Source organism: Euprymna scolopes, chromosome 36 (genome assembly GCF_053919585.1).
Source record: "Euprymna scolopes isolate OS-2025 chromosome 36, ASM5391958v1, whole genome shotgun sequence".
In the NCBI taxonomy this organism is placed as follows: Eukaryota; Metazoa; Mollusca; class Cephalopoda; order Sepiida; family Sepiolidae; genus Euprymna; species Euprymna scolopes.
This window is the reverse complement of record NC_136517.1, coordinates 72307124-72329120: the sequence shown is the minus strand read 5'-3', so window position 1 is coordinate 72329120 and position 21997 is coordinate 72307124. Positions and strand designations below refer to the sequence as shown.

Here is a 21997-nt window from a genome sequence, read left to right as displayed (position 1 = left end):
AAATCTATGCATTTGTTATCATCACTTTTAGTTAGCCAAACACACAAGTATTTTCTATCATTTGAGTTTACCCCCTCCTGAAAAAAAATATTTAAAAATGTTTATTACTCTCCCTCATCATTGTTGATATTTTTTTGCATTATACTTTTGATCGACCCCCATCTGCTTAGTGATAGATCCCTATGCCAAAATACTCCTATTTGTAACATTGAAGCAATTGTAAACAAATGTCAACGGCAAATTTATAAGGAAATTTTCTTGGCGTTTACCAGGATGAAAATGGCATTTAGTAATCAAAAAGGGCTCAATATCATAAAAACTCCTGATCTGAAATGGAACACAGACATGCCAAGGTCACTGGGAAAATGGTTGGATCATTCTACTGCTTCAGTAGGTATCTCACTGCTGAAGCAATCCCCCAACTGTATAAGAGCCAGGTACACCCTAAAATCGAGTACTGTTGTCACATCTGGGCAGGAGCTGCTTGGCATGCCCTATCCAGCTTTTGATAGTTCAAAACCTACTTTGAAACCTAGTAGCTGATGTCCTTTTCTCTTTTCTGCAGCCTCTTTCCCACATTTCTATCGTTATTTTCATGGTAAGTGCACAACTGAATTCAAATCTATGCCTCCCCCCTTGCTAAACTTTAACAAAAAAAAAAACTCTACTAACAACAACTGCTATATATAACCTCTCCACTCTCTATCAGTATCTAAACAAAATGTAGGTTCCATGAAAAAGCTTCTTTCCAAGAACTACTCACCTGTGGCACACTATTCTGCTGGCTTGCTTCCCGGTTGATACAACATGGTAGCTTTCAAATCCAATGTAAACAAATTCTTGTTGAGCCGTTTTTTTTTTTTTTGTTTTTTTTTGGTAGCTTTCAAATCCAATGTAAACAAATTCTTGTTGAGCTGTTTTTTTTTCGGGGGTGGAAAAAAAGAAAAGAAATGCAGATATTAAGACTCAAAATTGAAAACGTGATTCTTTAGAGCTTCAGGTTAAAGCTCTCTCATATGATCGATTTTGTTGAAAATAATTTTAAGTCTGTATATGTGCATTGGCGATTGGTGCTAATAAGTCACGTAATGCTGCTTTAGATAGTTAATTGTTATTCGCGTGCATAACCAATCCTTCTCTTGCTCTTTTTTTTTTATTTCTTATTTTTTTTTTTTTTTAAATACTATTTCAGACATCGGTGCATACAAAGCCTATCTCATCCAAAATGATAGATCTATTGGATTAAGTATAGAAATTATTAAAATCAATCAGAATTAAGATGGGAGCTGTATATTGAAACATATTTAATTATCTACTTTATAGGAAAAAGCTATCGCTAACAAAAAACATTAGAAACAAACTAGCTGTACTTTATTATATATATGTACACACACTCATATTATATCTGTTATATTTTTTATTAACCATGTGTAGAGTGGATGTTTCTTTAATATTTTAGATAATCTATTGCAAAGATTTTTTTTAAATATATAAAAAGTGCTCAATACGTGTTTTATATGCATTGTACCACTTTATATTATCTATAATGAGTGTATCTACCCGATTATGCTCGTGAGTTTTTATTTTAATTTTTCTATGCATAGACCATATTGATCTTTATTTTTTTTTTAAAGATTTCTTGTGAGAAAATATTGTGGTTTTAATCACGGAATTACCATTAAGCGACGCTCTTTGTGTAAACAAACCGAGCGGAGGTATTTCGGACGATGTCAAAACATCCTTAAATTCACTACTCGTTCAGCAGCCACCATTAGCGTAATGGTTAGGAGCCTTGACTGCCGTACAGACGGCCGGGTTTCAATCCTGTCTTGAGGTAGTTGCCTGTTTAGCCGCGCTGATGAGCTGTGAAACAGCAAAACAGTACTATATGTGGATGACTATATATATATATATATATATATATATATATATATATATATATGCCTCTTCCATGTTAAATCAACAAGGGGTAAAACCATGTGTGACACTTTTTTTTGTTGTTTTTTTTCTCTCTCTCTCTCAAATTTACTACACTTATAGATCTCCACGAAAGGAATTGAATGGCATCCGTTACACATCTCATGGTCAAGGGATTTCTGAGATATGACCATAACCTTTTTACAGAAGTGACCAACTTTAAAAGACGATATCTGTTGTTTATGGATGTACAAAAATTAATTCATATATCATTCTAAAGTACTTGGATAGATCTGCAATTTTATCTGGGGATACTTTTTTTTTTTTTTTTCAAGGTCAAATAAAAGTTGACCTTGACCTTTTACCTAAATTATCTCTAAAAACGTTATTTTAATGACAGTATATATTCTAAGTTTCATGATCGGCATTCCACTAGAACTGTCTACAAAAATTAAAAATGGCAGAACGTAGTACCTGCTAATTCATATAAAAACATTTTAATATTTCACAATATGGTCACATTTGGTATCTTTGTAAAGCTATTTTAATGCTGATCAATATTTACATAAAGACCATGATCATAAAATCAATTAAAAAAAATTTCTGTTGATAAAACTGAATTTTCTTCTTTTTTTTTTTTTTTTTTTTTTTTTTTAATGCAATACAGATTTTGTTATGGAAAAAAGTGATATAATTAGTGTTGGGACAGTTAATTGGAATCTGGGAAATCAGAACTTTTTGAGGTACGAGAATACGAAAATTTTTCCATTGCTGGTACTAAAAGATAAAATGAGTAATATTTATTTTTAAGCCACCAGCAAAAGTGAAACCTAATAACATAAAAAAAATTATGTGGATTTAATTTAGCTGTGGAAAAAAAACAAACAAAAAAACAAGAAAACAACCATAAAACATGACCTTTTTATTTCTGTCCAGTCCTTCAGCATTGACAAATCTGACAAGAAAGTGCTAAAAGATATTAAAAATACTTTGGTTTTTCAATAAATTAGTGGATTGCATGAAACTTTTCTCACTTCTAAGCAAGACCTGCTTTGGTGACAATGTTTCTTTGATTTTTGAAGCCACTGTCTGTTTACAGGTAGAGGGTGCTGCCTGTTTACTGGTTATAAAAATAAGTTATCAATATATAGCAGGAAGATAAAGTTAAAAAAAAAAAAATGGGTTTTTTTTTTTTTTTTTTCGTCTTATGTTGTTTTTAATGCTTTTTTAATGCTTTTTTAATTGACCAAAAAATAAAGTTTTCACAAGCGGTTTACAAAAACGTAAGCACCAAACACATTTTTTTTTTTAGGCGGGGGGGGGGGGTATTCCATTAACAGGTGCTTCTGCAGTTTAATTAACCGTTTTTTTTGTAAGTAACGCGCCGACATTTACAATTTCACAAAATTTGGCGTGTTACTTACGAAAAAACGGTTAAATAAACCGCAGAAGCACCTGTTAAACTACACAAGTCCTATAATTGAATACCTCGACCCCCATGAATAGAACGAAAAACATAAAAATGTTTGGTGTTTGTTTTTGTAAACCTTGTGAAAACTTTTTTTTTTTTTTTTTTTTTTTTTTTTTTTTTAGATCATTCAAAAAGTATTAAAACTACAGAAGACAATAAATAAATAAATAAGTAAATCACATCTTTTTTTTTTTTTTTTTTTTAAACTTGATTTTAAATGACCGCTTAAAGATTCCGGCATGCCAAGATTCCTACGCAATGCTAAGATTTCGCACACGACCGTATCATGTAAGAAAAACACTACTGAAGGCGGTGAAATGGCACAAAATAGTCCCACGGTCTCGGGGTTCATACCATGCAAACAGTAAATTTGCAGTGGGTTTAAGTATCAGATTCGTTGTCGGTGACCTCGAATTAGAATGGTTGGTGTTCTGTTGTAGCGTAAGGTAACATTTACCGATGAAAGTACAGGAAACAAATTTTTTTTTTTTTTTTTTTTTTTTTTTTCAAGAAAACTTAATATTTTTATTTATTTTTTTTTTTTTACGGCTGTTCATTGCCGGTAGAAGAACTTTTCCAAGATAAGGATATTTCCTTAGGAATCTTTTACTTCAGTCGACGGCAAAGGAAATGTGTAAGTGTGCTCCGATATAATACCGCATTTTCTTTGCATATTTTTATGGGTAGCCATTTCGGACGCCCATAATAATGATTTTTACTATTGGTAGAATCTCACCTGGTGGAGAAGGTATCACCTACTTTTTTGGGGTGATTACATTTGCATGTTTTTATCTGTTCTTTTATTTTTGAAATTGTTGGGGGGGGGGGGTCGACGTTACCCACGATGAAATTGATTAATATCCTTAGTATAAGTAGGTGTGTTCAAAACGGAACTTTATGTTGACCTGTGCAACGCCGGGTACCCATGCTTGTATATATATATATATATATATATGCAATAAAAAATATTTCTGGAATACATTTCTTGTATTCCTCAACTGCAGAATGGACAAAGGAAGCAAACATTTAGAAGACAGATTTAGCAATTCTTCCACGAACACGGAAATGACATACTTTCATTCCTGTCTCTCAGAAATGGAAGTAAAAATAGTGTCAAGACAAAATAAAGGATAGTTCGAATCACAAAACTAAACAATATGGAGTTTGAAGACATTAATGGATTTGTGACATCACTTTATGAGAGAAATTGGTGGTTCGAAATTGGTGGTTTGTGTAGCAAATTTGAAAAAAATCTGTGTCTGGCATGGTATTTTGTTAAGTGTTGAGACATTGTGTGTAACAAAGAGGGCGGTAGTAAATCAAATCGAAGAATCAATGCAGCCACGATCTCGAGTTTTTAATTCTTAATAACAAAGATGGCGGCAAAGAATCAATGCAGTTATGATTCCGTCGTTTCAAGCGAACTGAATTGAATCCAAAATTCGATATTTTTATAATAAGGTTGGAGGCTTCTCATTGGTTGGTTGTTTTAACCGTAGTTATAAATAAGATTGCCAAAATCATTGAGGTTATACCCTCATCAATCAAAAACATTTTAACATATTTGCCCCCCCCCAATTTGTTGATTTGATAAGGAATGAGCCATATATATATATATATATATATATATATATATATATATATATATTAATATAAACAAATTTACATGGTTGCGACACTAGACATGCTAATGTTTTGGAAAAATAGTCTGGGTTAAAACCAGAAGTCCTTGTCAGACGACTTAATAAATGGTTGTTTTTCACAGAAGAAATAATATTCACCAAATGTATCTTATCTAAGTTAAACCTTTTTGAGTTCAACAGATTTTGTCGAAAAAACAAAAAAACATAATTTCCATTCATTTAAAATTTTAAAATGTGCCATATTCTCTGCCTGTCGTAATGTGACATTTTAATTTCAGTATTTTATTCTGTCAAATTATACATCTGTCGCAAATTGTCCTCATAGGATTAATACAAAGCCACATAGAAGCACAACAGTTATACAAAAACTAGGTTTATGTATCTGTTTATTTTGATTTCACTTTTTAAATTGCGTAAATACTTTTTTAAAAAAATTTATGCATAGTTTATATTCATAGATGACAAACAAGGCTACTCAATGTTGCCGATGATTCTAATTTACTTAAGATGTAGATTACAGAAGAAAAATATTTTAAACGATAGAATTTGTGTAATATTGTAACTTGAAATGTTTAAGTTCATCTTACCGTAAAATTTCGAATGTTTGAGGTACAGAAAAAAAAGAATGATTTTCAGATCACCAAGTTTGCCGCTTTGAACACACGTACAAAAAAAAAATCTATCCCTTTCCCTTTTTGACGTTATCACAAGCAAACTTTCTTCAATTGACGTCAGATTGCAAAATCCACCGTACCGACGTCCAGCCGAAAAAAAAAAAAAAAAAAGAATCATCCCCCAACTCAAGAAATGCTGGCTTTTTATATTGTCAAACCGACCGTGTCTCAATTTACATGACACGTTTTTGTCTCGTGTCGGTCAAGTTTCCGAGTTTAAGACTTTTTCTCTTTCTTTCCTTAAGTGAATGATACCTGCACTAAACATGCACACTATAATTTTCCCTACAAAATATGTATAGTCAGGCGAGATTTGAACTCCTAACCTTTGCCTTTAAGCATGGCATACTAGCTGATTGAGCCATTAAATCAATTCTTTCTCTCTCTTTCTATCATACAGTCAAATACTTAAAACCAAGACATAATATTCTTTCTGCCTTCCTCCCAAGAGCAACAAAACAAAGGATAAATTAAGACTTTCTTTCCCTCTATCAAAATCAGAATAAACATTCTTTCTGTCCTCCTTCCTTCTCTATATCTTTACTTTCTCTTCCTCTCCCCTATCAACAAAAGAAAACAAAAGTGAGAGAACAAAAATTATGGATCAACCCTTTCCCTTTTTTGCACCGGTGAATCTTTAAGATCTTAATTTTTTCCTGAAGGACATAAAATATTGATCAGGATTAAATACAAAAATCGATTGAACATGTTTTTAATAACATGGACCGATATTTGCTCTCTTTGGCCGATGAAACAGTTTTGTTTATCTTTTGTTAATAAACCTATTAATCACAATGATAGGAGTTTTACTTTATATAAGACTATCTGTACCTAGCCAGTGTTTTCCAGGAGAAATGAATGATTTGTTTACAAAGAAGCAGTGAAATAATTTTTATGACTTCTTCAAAACTATTTTATGAAACAAAAATTGTTTAAAAGTTCGTTTTGATACTTGACGGTAATCAATTAATAATAAAGAACAAACTTTTAATGTTTAAAAAATATAACATGTTTTTAAATATTTATTTTTGCAAAACTCAGTGAAAAATGACTGATTAATTTTCTTTAATGTTTTAGAATATTCAGGGAGTAAGAGGAAATCACACCATTCTAAATGTTTTCTTAGCCGGAATAAATATTTTCAGAAAAAAACTGACGTGCAATAAAATATTTGTGCTAATAATATAGTTGAAGATAAAAGAAAAAATAGATTACGTATCGGTATTTTAAACAAGTTGCTATTTGGGTCTGACTTAAAAAAAATCCGGCAAGATAACAGGTTATATATGAATAGCAAACCCTCCTTTATAAGATGCCCCATCGTAAAAAATAACCAACTCAAATCAACTAAATCAAGCAATTGATCATATACTATGCATGAAGGTTCATGTTCATTATGTAAATAATTTGTATAATGATAAGTGTAGCTTTGTTTGTACGTACATTATCACCTTCCACACCTATTTTTAAAAAATGAGATCATCCAATCACCAGATATGAAATGCAAAATGTAATTAAGAAAACCTGGTGCCACTGTGTTTCAGAATTTAAACTTTACCCATTTTGAAATAAATTGTTCTAAGATCGAACATAGCTTCATAAAGAGAAATCCTTTTAGTCCAAAATTATCAGTACTACCTGACCTTTGAGTCAAAATGTATTAGTTCAGTTCTCAATCAGATAAAAGATAATACATCGCCACCCGCATAAAGGAGAAGGTAATGCCGGATAATGTCCTTATTTAATTGTCTCCTCATGAGAGAAAAATTAGACACCAGGTCCGTTTTTGATGTGGGGAAATCCAGTTCCTTTATCATAAATACCTGTATTTTCCTGTCACCCTCCCTTATGGATAAGGGTGTCTTACACCACAGGCTACCCCCCCCCCCCGGATAAAATATGTAAATATATAAAAAAATAAACTTATCTTTGGAATTTTCATAGTTTCCACTAGTCATAATACTGGGAGGAGGGAACATCACTGTAAATGAAGCACACGTCAGAAAGATTCTAGAGAATCAAATTGATGTTGTATATGTCTACTCACAATTAGTATAAGCTTTTTGGAGTAGAGCACACATAAAAACTAGATGGCTACGTAAAATGAATTTTTCAAACAGAACAGGCTTGCACCACTTTTATGTGCTTTTACATTAAAATTAAGACCAACTCTTTCTTGATCTACATCAATGATCTCCCAAATCACATCCTAAGATTATTCATAGGCATTTATGCTGACGACACTACCATCTATGGCAACACTTCAAAGGCCGTAAATGACAAAGTTCTCTCTTATTCTTTTTCTTCTGATCTTGAGCATCTGGTGCAATGGGGAAAGGAGTGGCTGGTTAATTTTAATGCATCTAAAACCAAGCTTCTATCTTTACATCATCAATGTTCTGATCCCCATCTGGCATCAATTAAAATGAATGGCTCTCGTCTTGGGAGGCTCCATGTTTTGACAAGCTTCAGGGTTTGACCTTTACTCCTGATCTGAACTGAAACACATACAGTAAATCCGTTGCCAAGGCTGCTGCCAAAATGATGGGATCATTCTACCACTCAGATATCTTGCTGCTGATGCAATTCTCTACCTGTATAAGAGCCAAGTACGTCCAGGGATGGAGTACTGTTGCCACATCTGGACAGGAACTGCTAGAAGCAGCATATCCTGCCTTGACAGAATTCAAAATAGACTTTGTAGCCTAGTAGGGGATGCCCTTTTCTCTTCTCTGCAAGCTCTTTCTCACAGAAGAGACATTGTGAACATCTGTTTTATCATTATTTTGATGGCAAATACTCATCTGAGCTCCAATCTATGGTCCCCCCGTTGCCTGATTTTCATTTGTCTGGCTGAAACCACTATCAATAATTTCCTCCACTCTTTATCTGTGCCTAAACCTAAACATAGATTCCATGAACAAAGTTTCTTTCTTAGAACTGCATGACTGTGGAACTCTTCTGTTTGCCTGCTTTTCAGCTGACTACAATATGGTTGTCTTCAAGTCCAACATAAACAAGTTCTTGGTGGGCCGTTTCCCTTAAGTAATCCAATTGAACAAATTTCCACTACTAACGGTTACTACGATACTGTGCCATTGACTACCATACACTCATTAATCCTTATCCTCGAGTGGCCTACAGGTTTTGATGTGGTGAATCCTTTGTAAAAATCAAAAAGATATAATACTACTAGACCTTAAGTCTATAATCCTTATTCTAATTTTGATCCAAATCCATTACATGATTTTGATTTTAGATAATGTCTCAAATTCAAGTCTTAAGCTTAAAGAGTTTTAATAAGAAATTGAAATTCAGAAAATCTTGCTTAACTGTTTTTGCATGAAATTTAATGCAAATCTGAAATATCTAAATTTTCAAATGCATGCTTATTCCCATATTATACCCTCTAAAACCCCTTAAGATACTCCAAGAAAACTGAACTTTATGGATGCGTAATATATATGAAAATTTCCAAAACAATTTGAGGTTTTATGAAAGGTTTCACCTTTATTTTACTCATTTTAAAACTAAAAAACAGCCCATGTTTGCACCTCTATCAGGTGTATTCCAATATTCATAATCATCTGCTAATTAGTTCTGGAGTGAATCCTGCACGTATACATATATAAACATATGCATATCCCTAACTTTATAGATAGATAGGAAGTGATGCCTGTAAGAACTGTGTGTGTGTGTGTACACATACAAATATGTGTGCGTCTCTAAAGCTTCAAATCAGTATTTCATCTTTTGTTATTAATACAAAGATGACATTCCACCTGTCTCATAATATCAACTGGTAATCATGTGATCGCATTGTCTGTTATTGTTGTTTTCTCAGAGGGTGTCATGTTTGTCACATAACCAACAATGACTTATTACACCTGATTTCTCTACTGCTTTCAAAATATCTAGTATCGTACGCGGCACTCTGTCCACCCACCTGTGCATGCAATTTGTCATTTCTATTCTCAACTATGCCGATGAAGTACACTTTTGGTAATGTCGCAATTTTCTGCTCAGAAAATAGTAGACTTCATAATAATAGCCTCTCACCTTGGAATTCCTTTCATTTATCTAAGGGTTAAAAATACCGAGTGTTTTCGCCATTTTTTTTCTAAATTAATCTATATTAATAAAATTGTGTGACCTTTTATTTCTGAATGTTTTCCGCTTCTACATAACTTAAATATTATTTTATTTATTTACTATTTATCAATTATTTATTGAAATAAATGTATCACCACTACTGATGGGACAATTCTAATATTTTTGTCCAGAATCCGATGCAATTACCGATTCTGTTTAAAATTTTTGATTCTTTTCAAATCTTTAAATATTTAATCATAGTTTTTTATTTTTGAATTACTATAAAAACGCATGTAATATCTGCATGTATTTTCACAAACGTAAAACATACACTTGTGTGTGTGTGGGGGGGGATGATCTATAGACGTTAGTTTTAATGGTAGTTCAAACTCAATAAATATTTATTTTATCATTAGTGCCAGCAATAGAAAAATAAGTTTGAGTTTAAAAAAAAAATCAAAAATCAAAAAATAATAAAAGAAAAAAAAGAAAAATAAACAAATGATTTTTGGCATCGGGAAATACAATTTTTCAATTCAGTATCGATTTTGATACTCAAAAAGTTCTGATTCTCGATTAATAATTTCAACACCCGTACAACAAGTACAGGATTAAAACAAACTTTTTAAAATTCTATTTAAAAAATTAATCTATCCTTCTAAAAAAAATTAGCCATTTTGAACTTTTTTTAATACTTGAAAAAAAAAAAAAGATGTATTTGTGACCTTTTGAAAAAAAAATTAGAAGCATTTAAACTGTCAATTTTAAAGTCATTTAAAATGTCTTTAAAATCATTAGAAAATCATCATGTATTAAGATCGAAAATTTGAGACGTTATTTAGCTCAAATAATTTTATAAATAGATTAAAACAACATTCATACCTTAAGAACAATTAGGTATAGTTTTATAAGAAGTTGGTCCAATTAATAATTATGAAACCGTATTGTAATAAGCAAATGTAATTTTGAAAATTTGAAAAAAAAAAAAAAAATTATTAAAAAAAACAAACTTAAAATGAAAGGAATGGTTTAAAGATGAAAATGAAAAGGACAGGGTCCAAAAAGGTCTCCAATCTAATATCATCTGCACTATCGGCCCAACCCCATCTACCCCATCACCATAATGTTGCATCCCTGTGTCTGTTTTATAAGGACTTTAATATAATACTCGTAGCACTTGTTCCCTCTCTACAAACTCTCGACCAACCTGACAAGAAGCAAAATTCCACCCCTTCACCGTTGAGGTCTCTAGATACTAGAAATCCTTCTATTCTAATAGTTTCTTTCCCCAGACTGCTAAATTTTGGAATTCCCTCTCTTTTTCCTACTTTCTTGATTGTAATGAAATGCAGAAGTTCAAATGTAATGTGAACAGACCTCTCTCTACTCAACTCCCTGCATTCCCATGTTTGACATGGTCTCAAATAGCAGGCCATTATGTCCAAGTGGCAATATGCCTTGTTTGAGGTGAAAAATGATTAAAAAATAATAATTTTTAATACTTTGTAAATCTGTTTCATCACACAAGGGAGTAAACAGTGCTAATTTGGAGTATGGACATTTAGCAATTACTGCATTTATTATATATTATACTTGAGCAAGGGCAAAAACAAATATATTTTAGAAATTGAAATAGAATATTATGTATACAACTAGCAACAATACAACTACCCAGCATTGTCAGGGAAAAGGGAGGGTAGTAATTTATTTTTATCAACTGGCTGCCTGGGTTCCGGCATTGCCTAGGAAAGTAGTTTAACTCGAGAAATTACATGCCTAACCTTGGACCATCCATTGTGAACATAGACCCCCCCCCCCACAATATTAAAAGCAGATTCCCAGAAATTCATGTCATTTTTTTTGTCAATGTAATGTCGATGCTAGTAATAGTAGTTTCACAAATGCTATGGTTAAAAAACCAAATAGTTTGTTTTATTTAAGAAAAACCGTAATGAAAAGAAAGCATTTAAAGATTTTGTATGCAAATGTGTTTATTAAAAAAAGAAAAAAAAAAAAAAGATTCTTAAGTTATTTGTATATTTGCAGTTTATGAATGGTGGTGAAATAAGTCATTATTTAGAAACTCATTATGATGTGGAGGGGACACTTAGTTAACTATTCTGTACTCCTATAAACCGAAGATATGGGTACAATTGAATTTGACTTGAAAAATCCTATATAAGAAATAGCATGGTCCGTAAACTGAACAAGTACCAAGTTATTAATTTTATGTTAGTAAATTGAGGGGGAAAAACACTTCATAATACTTGATTTAAAAAAAAAAAAAAATAACATAATCGATTTGGTTGTGTCATTTGTTTTATTGAAGTAAATCTATATATGTAAAAGGCAAAATATGTGTGCACATTTTTTGTATGTCCAGCAAAGACATTTTTTGAGGGGGGGGGTTCTAGGGGTGGGGGGTTACTATTTCTTAGAACTGTTTATATACTGTCTAGATCGTAATATCTAGGATTTGCGAATGCGCATCACGTCTAGATTTATTTACATCGACTTTTACAAAATTCTTGCTCCCCTTGTGTTGGTTCGACTTTTTTCATATAAAAGCGAAACTAATCTGAAGTGAAGACAGTTTTCCTGGCTTTCGTGCCGAGAAAGTCCAGAAAGCAATAAAGCTTTGATCAATGCAGGGGGAAACAAACCCCTTATATCAGACAATTGCTATTTAATTTGGACGATCCCTTTTTTATAGGAAGCTGGTTCCCTCCCTCCAACATCTTGGGGAAACAAAACCAACCAAAGTTGGGTTAAAAACTGCCTTGCAGTAAAAGTTAACTGCAGGATTTCTATTTGACCTCATTAAATTCACGCACCTGTTTTTAATAGTTAAATTTAAATGGTTTTCTCTTGCTCTCCCTTGCTGGCCGAGCAGGTAATGTGTCAGTTTTTTTTTCACACTTTATTTTCCATCTTCTGGTTCGATCCTACCTACCTACCAAAACTTTTTTTTTGTTATCGCTTTTTTTTTTTTCATTTGTTTTCATCTATCTTCTCCCAAACACACACACACACCTCCAAACACCCCCGGGCACTCCCGCTAGTCTATTATATAAAAGGAAGATATTTGTATGTCCAGCTAAAACTCCAAATCTACAAAACAAACACCCACAAAATTGATATATTCTTGATCAGCATTACCCTGGGTGAATAATATCTAAAATTTAGAAAAGATTATTCATTCTCCGAGGGTCAACAACGACGACTTCATTGGACGTGGATTTCAATATTATGTAATTTGAAAATAAAATGCTGACTAATTCCACAAGGAATCTATTGTACAAAGAGTTTTCTGTATGTCCAACAAGAAAAGAATGGGTTGGATAGAGGGGTTTGGGGAGAGTGAGAGGAAAACGGTGGGAGAGAAAAGAGAGAATTCTAGAGATAGAGAGAAGTTTTAATAAAAAATATATTACACTTTTACTCCGGGGAAATGTTTGGTAGCTCTGCTAGTAAACAAGTCGTAATATTCGATTTATAAAAAAAATAACGTTGTCAGTTTACTGTTTTGTTATATTGTAAATGAAACCGGTGCTCTAAACGATAGTTATCATTGAAACATTTGTTTTATTCAAATAAAAAATATAATCTTATTGATTTTTAAAGAGAATGTAAGCGATTTAGTTTTTTTTATAACAAAACCGGTCGTTGATGTACATAATTATTGGTATTGTCGTGTCTTATATATAAAAATTATAAAAATACAAAATGGCAGTTTAAAATGTACCTATTTACTATGCCTCCCCACGGGACAGAGTTAGACACCAGGGTCGTTTTTTAACGTGGAGAAAAGGTACAAAAATAAAAAATTGTCTCAGTCGTGAAGGATTTCTCCTCCACCGAAAGAGAACAAGAAATGGAAGTGCAGCACCTGAAGAACAGATGGTATTTATTTGCTCCCCCACCGAGCAAATTAGGCACAAGGCCGATTTTTAATGTGAGGAGTGAAGGGAGGGGGAAGGGAAAAAGGGGACCAGCTCCCGAGAGGTGGGAAATGGGAGCTGGTTAATGGTCAGGCATGTGGGGTTGCCCCTACATCTGGTCTTTGCTAGTCATAGCTTGCAGTATCTGAAGAACAGATACTACACTTTGAGATATTAAATCTTTTATTCATGTTAAAAAATACAGAAAAAAAATCAACGATGAACAAAAAACTTAGGCACATGGCCAACTCAAAAGGGGGGATTTTGGGGGTCGTTGGTCATCCTTGTCACTCCAGAACTAAACAAAGTCAAAAGTTTCTCCCAGCTAGTATCTTCTTTCACCATAATACCGCTTTCACCCTTTCATATTGGGGGACGTCCTAGTAACTCCCTATTTTTAAAACATTTTTATTGACTTGTAAAAACAAAAAAGATAACAATAAAATGGTAACAATAATTCATTTGTGTCGAGGGCGGCGGGGGAAGAAAAAACAAAAGGTGATTAGTAGGACCCTCCCAACCCCGTCTAGTTGATAGACTGCCCGTTCTGCGGGTCAGTCTCTAGGTGGGGATGCCCTCTAGATGGGGGTGAATGGAGAAAAGAAAATTTTTGTGGGTAAGGGATGGAGGTTAGTTTGTATTTCTTTTTCTCCAAGATGGGTAAAATTTAGAGGAAGGGGTGAAAACAAAAATTGCAGGTAAGAGGGGATGGGGATCTTGGAGGCTTCCTAATTGGGGAGGGATGGAACACACACTCAGCTAGCTGAGAGACTACTTGTTTAATTTTACTTTACAGAACTGCACGTTCCACACCTAGGCGGGGAACACGTATTCAAATTTGGCTCCTCTTCGTACACACAGACTTGCCACATGTATCCATCTTCTGTCAAATGCCGCGCGATGCAGCCTTCTTCTATCACATCTGATCTTCACCCGTAGTTGGTGTTTAAAGAACGCGATCAGATCTTGATCAGAAAAAGACAACACCCCCCCGGCAACCTTGCAGACGCGACGTCCAAATCACCATTCTCGCCACGGCCAGGATCGTAACGTAGACCATTTGTCTTTCCCGGTCCCACGGCGGCCTCACGTTGTCCACAACATTGGATACAGTAATTGGGCGAGGATGCTCAGGATCGATGCGAGCCGTCACTCCGCTGACATACGACCAGTACTGGCGGAGTTCGCGGCAATCGAAGAAAGCGTGATCCGTAGTTTCTACGGCTGTTGTTCCACAACGGGGACAATCAGGCGACTCCAAAAACCCGGAACTGCATTGTATGTTGTTGAGTGGAAGTGCATTTCGGGCCAATCGCCAGGTCAGAGAGAACTCAGAATTGTTCAGATGACTGGAACCTGGCGCCCAGCTCCACGCGGAGCGGACCTCACTCTGCTGCCACCCCAAACGTGCGCATAGCGGGTCGTCAGCGGCCCCCTTCACTAGATCCCTGTGGAGTTCCCTACGGGTAGCAGTCACAAGGTCACTGGACCTTGGTAGTCGTTTTAGCGCGGCTCGGCACTCTTTCATGTAGGCAGATTCTCTCGATGGAAGGGTCGAGAACGAGGTCAGGGAAGGCGGCAGTAACCACGGGGTGCCACGGTTGGTCATCCTGCATATAGTGGCTCAGGAAGGCCAGCCTCTCAGCATCTCGATGACACTTCAAGTCCGGCATTCCCAAGCCTCCCTCACACGGACGTTGAATACAGACCTGTCTGCTCACCCAGTGTCTTCCTCTGTCCCAAAGGAGCGAGGACAAGAGTTCGACAAGAGCTTTTAGGTGTTGTGCAGGCAGGGGAAGTACGGCCAGTCGGTAAAGGATGAGAGGAAAGACGTAAGTGGCGCACGCCTCAGCTCTACCCTTTAAGGAAAGTTTCCTAGGAAGCCACAAATTGACTGCAGCCTCCACCTTTGACCGTACCTCCAACCAATTCTTGTCAAGCTGGAGACCCGGTCCGAACCACACGCCGAGGATCCGGACCGGGCCATATGTCCAGCTGAAGGGCGCAGGGAGGTTTGCGTTGCCACTCCATGCGCCCAACCGCAGTCCTACCGACTTGTTGCGGTTTATCTTGGCCCCCGTGATTCTTTCGTACTGTGTAAGTGCCTCCGACACGACCTCAATGTCTCTGAAGCCCGACACAAAGACCGTGACATCATCGGCAAACGCGGATACCTTGGCAGCTGAGCCGCCAGGCAGAGCCATTCCGCGCAGGGCCGAATTTGCCTCCCCATGTCTCAGCTTGTGGAGAAGAGGCTCCAAAGCCAGGACATAAAGCAGGGGCGACAGCGGACAACCCTGACGAACCGACCGAGAGATAACAAAGGGTTTCGAGCGCTTTCCGTTCACTTGCACGACAGCCATGGGCTGTCGATACATTATGGAGATCCACTTGCAAAAGTCCGGTTTAAAACCGGCGGCCTCTAAGACAGATGCCAGGAAACGATGGTCGACCCTATCGAAAGCTTTGGACTGATCTAAGTTGATCAGCGCGGCTTCCGTGTCGTCATCTATTCCCCCCTCTAGGATCGTGCGGATCAGGTGCAAGTTGTTCTGAATCGATCTCCCCTTCACAGCGTAGTTCTGTTCCGGTTCAACCAACTCATCGATAACAACCTGCAGCCGATTCGACAGGACCTTGGCCAAAATCTTCAACTCTGTGTTTAGCAGAGTTATGGGCCTGTAGTCGTCTAACTCTTCCCCTCCATGCCCGTCACCTTTCTTCAGCAATGTGATCACTCCCTTGGTCACCTGCCCTGGGATGGATCCCTGAGCAAACCAATGGTTGAACATATCCGTCATCTTGACCAAAAAGGCCAAGTTCGTTTAAAATGTAGCTGAAAGTTAGTTTTTGTTTAATACTTATTATTTGTGAGGCAATCAGTTTAATCGGGTTGATTTTCTACTGTTGTCACGTATGAGATAAATCTTACTAAACAAGGCAAAACATCTAATCGAGTAAAAAATAAAACAACAAATGTGCGTGGTAAATCTAACTTATTTGAGATCTATGGCTTTAGGTTTCATGCCCCCCCCCCTCTCTTCAGTTCTTCTGGACCATTATTATAGAAGGTCTCCAAGATGATTTCTGTTTATTGCAATGTAAATTTGATTGAGACTAAATCCAATTTTATAAAACTGAACAATGTTGTTAGAGAACTTGAGAATAGCTATTTGTTTAAAAAACAAAGTAGCCATTACCATATATGGGCATAATTTTTTTCAGGATCCAAATAACCTGTATTTCTTGTTTTTTTTTGTTTTTGTTTTTTTTACTAAGGAAGATTTGATATCTGTCTGAATCTGAAACTTCTATTAAATGCTCAATTCAGGGGATTATAGTGTAGTATATGTTCTGTTGCTATGAGACCATCCTTTGAGACATGACATCCTTCTTACGTAAGTGGGGTAGTGTACATTAAAAAGAAATTGTTCTAATCGGCTGTTCATTAGCAAACTCAATAGTTCCATCATATAAACTAGCCAAAATATGCGAACATATTTTGACTAGTTTATCCATTTCGCTTAGTTTTGTCCTCTTTGATCTTTCGGTTAGAAGCAAAAGTCTCTGTTCTAATACCACACTTTTCTGTTCTCGATCAGTGAAGGAAAAATCTTTCTAGACATGTTTTTATTTTTGCTTCAAATCCAGTGTATCCCACTTTGAGGAGCTGGATTTCCCCATGTTAAAAACTAACCTTTTGTCTAACTCTGTCTCCGTGGGAAGGCAAGTAACTAGGAACTATTTATTTTAACAGGAGCAAAGACAACGAATGAGAATCGAATTTGATTTTATGTCGGGTTAACAATAGCATTTTTTTTTTTGCTAACAAAAGAAAGCTCTAATTTATAAATGCTGCAATCAAGTATCTTTTTCTCCATTCCCTGTCAATATCAATCATTAACTATAATAATAAGTTTTGTAGGCTACTTGGCTAACCATTGCTCCATCTTTTAATAGAAATCTGTTCAATGTCACATAAGTGGCAATTCCACTCACAGCAACATTATCTTCCATCATCCTCTGAAGGTGTGGGGAAGAGGGTTCAGGCGATACAAACTTGGCTCAATTAATTTGCCCACAGCAAAAATATTATGTATTTACTCAAGTGGACGTTGAGAATATACTTTCCACTGATCTTCTTTTTTTTTCTTCTTTCACTTACCTCATCTTAATACTAACTTCATCCTCTCTCTACCACACATCATTATGATAGATATACCGGTAAAAAGAAGAGGGTAAGGAGCTTAGTCTGCATTCCTATCACACTGAGGCCTTGATATTGCATCACCATTGCAGGCTGAGTTAGCTGATGACTACTTTGGCTAAAATTAGAAGATGCCAACGAAATTGATTTAAGCTGCTGCCAGAGGGACATTAATGAATCAATCAAACAATAATGATGTATTATTTGATTTATTTGGACTGCTATTCTTGTAATAGTGGTTATTTTGGGCCGATGTAATCTCCATTAGTCTTCAGATGCATATTTTCGAACTTGGGAATCTGTATGGAATTTAAAAATGATCATGAACGTGTGGTGCAACAGATAATGGCATTGCGTACAATCAGTTCTAAATGAGTCTTCTGGAGATTGAAGGTTCAATACTCACTGCAGATGATAGTAAGAATAAAATAAAAATTACTTAACACTTTTACCTGGTCGTGGTTGACGAAATGAGAACAATCTACCCCCTATATTAAATGGTTCAGTTCAAAATTCTGTATCTGAAAAAAGATCGTAGATTACATCAGCTGAAAAGCTGTGCAAATAGTAACCAAGACAAGAATAGTAATTTGCATTGCTTTTCATTTGTTTTAGAAACGTTGTCTATGAAATTTCACACCAGTTGACCAGAAGAGATGTTTTCTGTTGATTTTAGTGCTTCCTTGTGAAACAATGAAAGGTCTACTTGTTAATTTCGTTACTTGGAGGAATGCTATGAAAATTAAAGCTCAGAGAATAAATCTTTTCAAGATCAAAGTGATGATTAGTGGTTTAAATGTTAGAAAACACTCAGAAAAGATAACTCCTCTGCTTAGATTGTTCTGGAAAGGAAGTTGGATGCAACTCAATTTTTTGTGGTACTTAAAGTATTGGGTATGCAAGAAGTGTAGTTGAATCACATGTAGTTTCAGAGATAAGTTTGGAGGAACTGGTATTATTGTGATTGCAAGAGTTACGAGTAGATATAAGAAATTCAGAAAACTTCTGTGATGTATGGATGTGAAATCTGACAAGTAAGGGCTGAGGACATTCGTTGCATTAAAAAAAAATACATGAGAATGATACTGTGGATGTGTAATGTGAAAATTAAAGATACACCTATAATGATTTAGAAGAAGATTAAATCTGGAGAGTATAGAGAGATGAGTGTAGATTGTTGGTTACATTGAAAGAATGGATGCTTGGGTTAGTAAATATAGAACAGTTGTAGCAGCAGGGTCAGTTGGCAAGGAAAGACCAAGGAAAGCATGTGAGGAAGTGATAAAGATGGATTTGAATGAAAGAGAAATAAAGATCTAACTAAACATAAGTCAGTTTCTAAAAGCTATCTTACACATGACAGCATGTAAAAACTGCTATTTAACCGAATATAATGATCAAAATGCAAAAATCAATTACTTGGTCCATTTATGCTTCTAACCTAAGAAATCACATTTTTTTATTTGTTGTTGGAAATTGCTCCACTTGATGTGAGGAGCTAAAAATGAATATATATATATATATATATATATATATATATATATATATATATATTATATACTTCTCCAAGGTCAAAAACTATCCAATAATAAATGTTAGATAGATTTTGACCTAGAAAACAGCAATTCTTCCCCTTTGTGAGAAACATCGTTCATAAAATTTGAGGACTAAAGGATAAAATAAAGGGAGCATGAATTACAAGGCTACCGATAGTAAACACTACTTTTCTAAATTTTACAATAATCCTTGTCATAATGATTTTTAAATTTTTGGAGAGATGCTTCAAAATTAATATTTAGAAAGAAATGGAAGAATACATGAAGTCGAAAAAGTTGAAATACAATGTATTAAGAACTTGAAAATTGAATTTCCTAAAAAGAAGGTTGAACAAATAATCAAGAAAAATTTTCTAAACATTTTCCGAAATATTTTCATGGAATCTGTAAAATGGAGACAAACCCTATAAAAAAATGCACTTTGAGCGATTTTCTTAGTCAGTGATTCACAAGAATAGCCTTGGAATTCTAAAATTTATTACCTCTTGAAAAATGAGTATGGCCGTGTGGTCATCTATTGCTTGTGAGAACATCATGTGGGGCCATTATTGTATTTTTTTTTTAATTTTTTTTTTTTTTTTCAAATTTTTACTTCAAAGCATAAAAAAATGCACTAAACTCACAAATTTTTCATCTTGCAATTGTTCTGTTATTAAACAAAACAGTTAGGATTAGAAAAAATAGGTTATTTTCTTAATCATTTTCTCATCACTGTGAGCTAGTTTTGGGTCTCTGGTGTTAATTTATGGAGTATGTATCCAAGGTCTATTTTGAGTGTTTTCAATTTTTGATCTTTTTCAGAAGTTAAGTTATTTTTTTTATATGTTATTATTTAAGGTGTTTTGTACTTTTGGTTTGTAGTTTTGACTGGAGCGTGAAACAAAGTATAATTGAATCTGTTTATTTCTTATTTGCATATATAGTTATTAATTTGTTTTGTTAGGGGTCTTTTATCATAAAGGAAATATAGCAAAAAAAAAAAAACAAATCTTGAAGACAATCATGAAGATCGAAAGTACTAAAGATGGACGAAAAATCGATTTTCGGATTCATACTCCATGAATTAACACCAAATATCTGGAAACTAATTCTTAAAATCCAAAATGTTTAAGAAAGTAACGAAAAGAGAAACGTTTGTTGCCTTTAATCATATACATGTTAACTTCGTTTTTCCATTTGTCCAAATGTGGAAAGAATTGTTCTTGTCACTTGTCGGTGTATTTTAATTACTTTGCCAGATCGGGTTTCTCGTGTCACCTACTTTTCTATATGTCCTCCTGTGATTTTATTCAACTTTAACGTTAATCACTTGTAAACAAATTCAAGTCTGCAAATTAGTTGTATCTATCCGGCGTTACCTAGGAGTCTTTATTTTTTGTTTCCAAATTTTTGAGATGAGGATTGATAATTTGGATTATTGAAACTACTATTCACATCTTGATTGTTATTTTCAAAACGTTTCGGACGATGTAACTTTCTTCAGGTTCATTTTTTTTAAACTGGGGAATATTTCTATTGAACATTGGCAGCTATACAAAATTTCAAACTGAACGCTTTAATCTCCGAGATGGGAGACTGGTAATCTTTTGGAAATTTAAGATTCAAACCTACATGTAATAATAAGCAAAACATAACAATTAACACTTCTGCCGATTCATGTCTGATAGGATGAGTACAATTTACCTCCATAGATTAAATAAAACAGATAATTGTCCTAATGGACTGGAAAAAGAAGATTAACAAAGAAAAATGAGACCCCCCCCCCCATACTTTTTTTTTTAATATATATATAAGAAAACAGTCACTTGAGGATAAGGAGTCAAGAGTGGATGGTGGTCCCGGTACAACACTGATGAAAATTGGGTACAATTTAATTATTTAAGAGGACGGCCTAACAAGAATTTGTTTACATTGGACTTGAAGACAGCCATGTTGTACTATGAAAAGGGACCTCCTACAGCGAGAGTTGGTTTTCCCACTCATTCAACAAGACTATGGTGAATTGAAAGTTGAATTTGTACAGATAACTTGAATTTTTGTGATGAATATTTACATTATTAAACTATGTCTGCGAGAATATGATCCAGGATTTGTCTATCGCTTGTTAATGTATTAAAATCCTGATGCAATATATTTTAATTTGACAAAAGATAAAGCCTTTTTGGTGAGGAGAAAAGTATTTGTTTTGATACTGCACTTGATTTTTTTTGTCTTCGGTCAGCGAAGGAGAAATCCTTCTAAATTGAGACAATTTTTATGTTTATCTCAATCTATAGTGCTCTTTTTTTTTTTTAGGGAGATGGATTTTACCAGATTAAAAAAACCTTTTATTTAAATTTGCCCTCATGGTGAAATAGGGACAAAAGATAACATAAATGTAGTTAAATTGTTTATCTTAAGAAGGTGGTACATAGCAACACACATAAAAAAATTAAGATTCATTGTTTGCCTCTCCGTCCCCAACACCCACCCTACTCACTCCGTGTGAATGCCTTT

At 34.7% G+C, this 21997-nt stretch overlaps 1 protein-coding gene across 1 annotated transcript in view; it reads left to right on the top strand.

The window, feature by feature from the left end:
- Positions 1 to 21997, top strand: part of LOC145260588 (BTB/POZ domain-containing protein 7-like) — a 328060-nt gene that overhangs the window by 170874 nt on the left and 135189 nt on the right. The gene's annotated exons all lie outside the window — the stretch shown is intronic.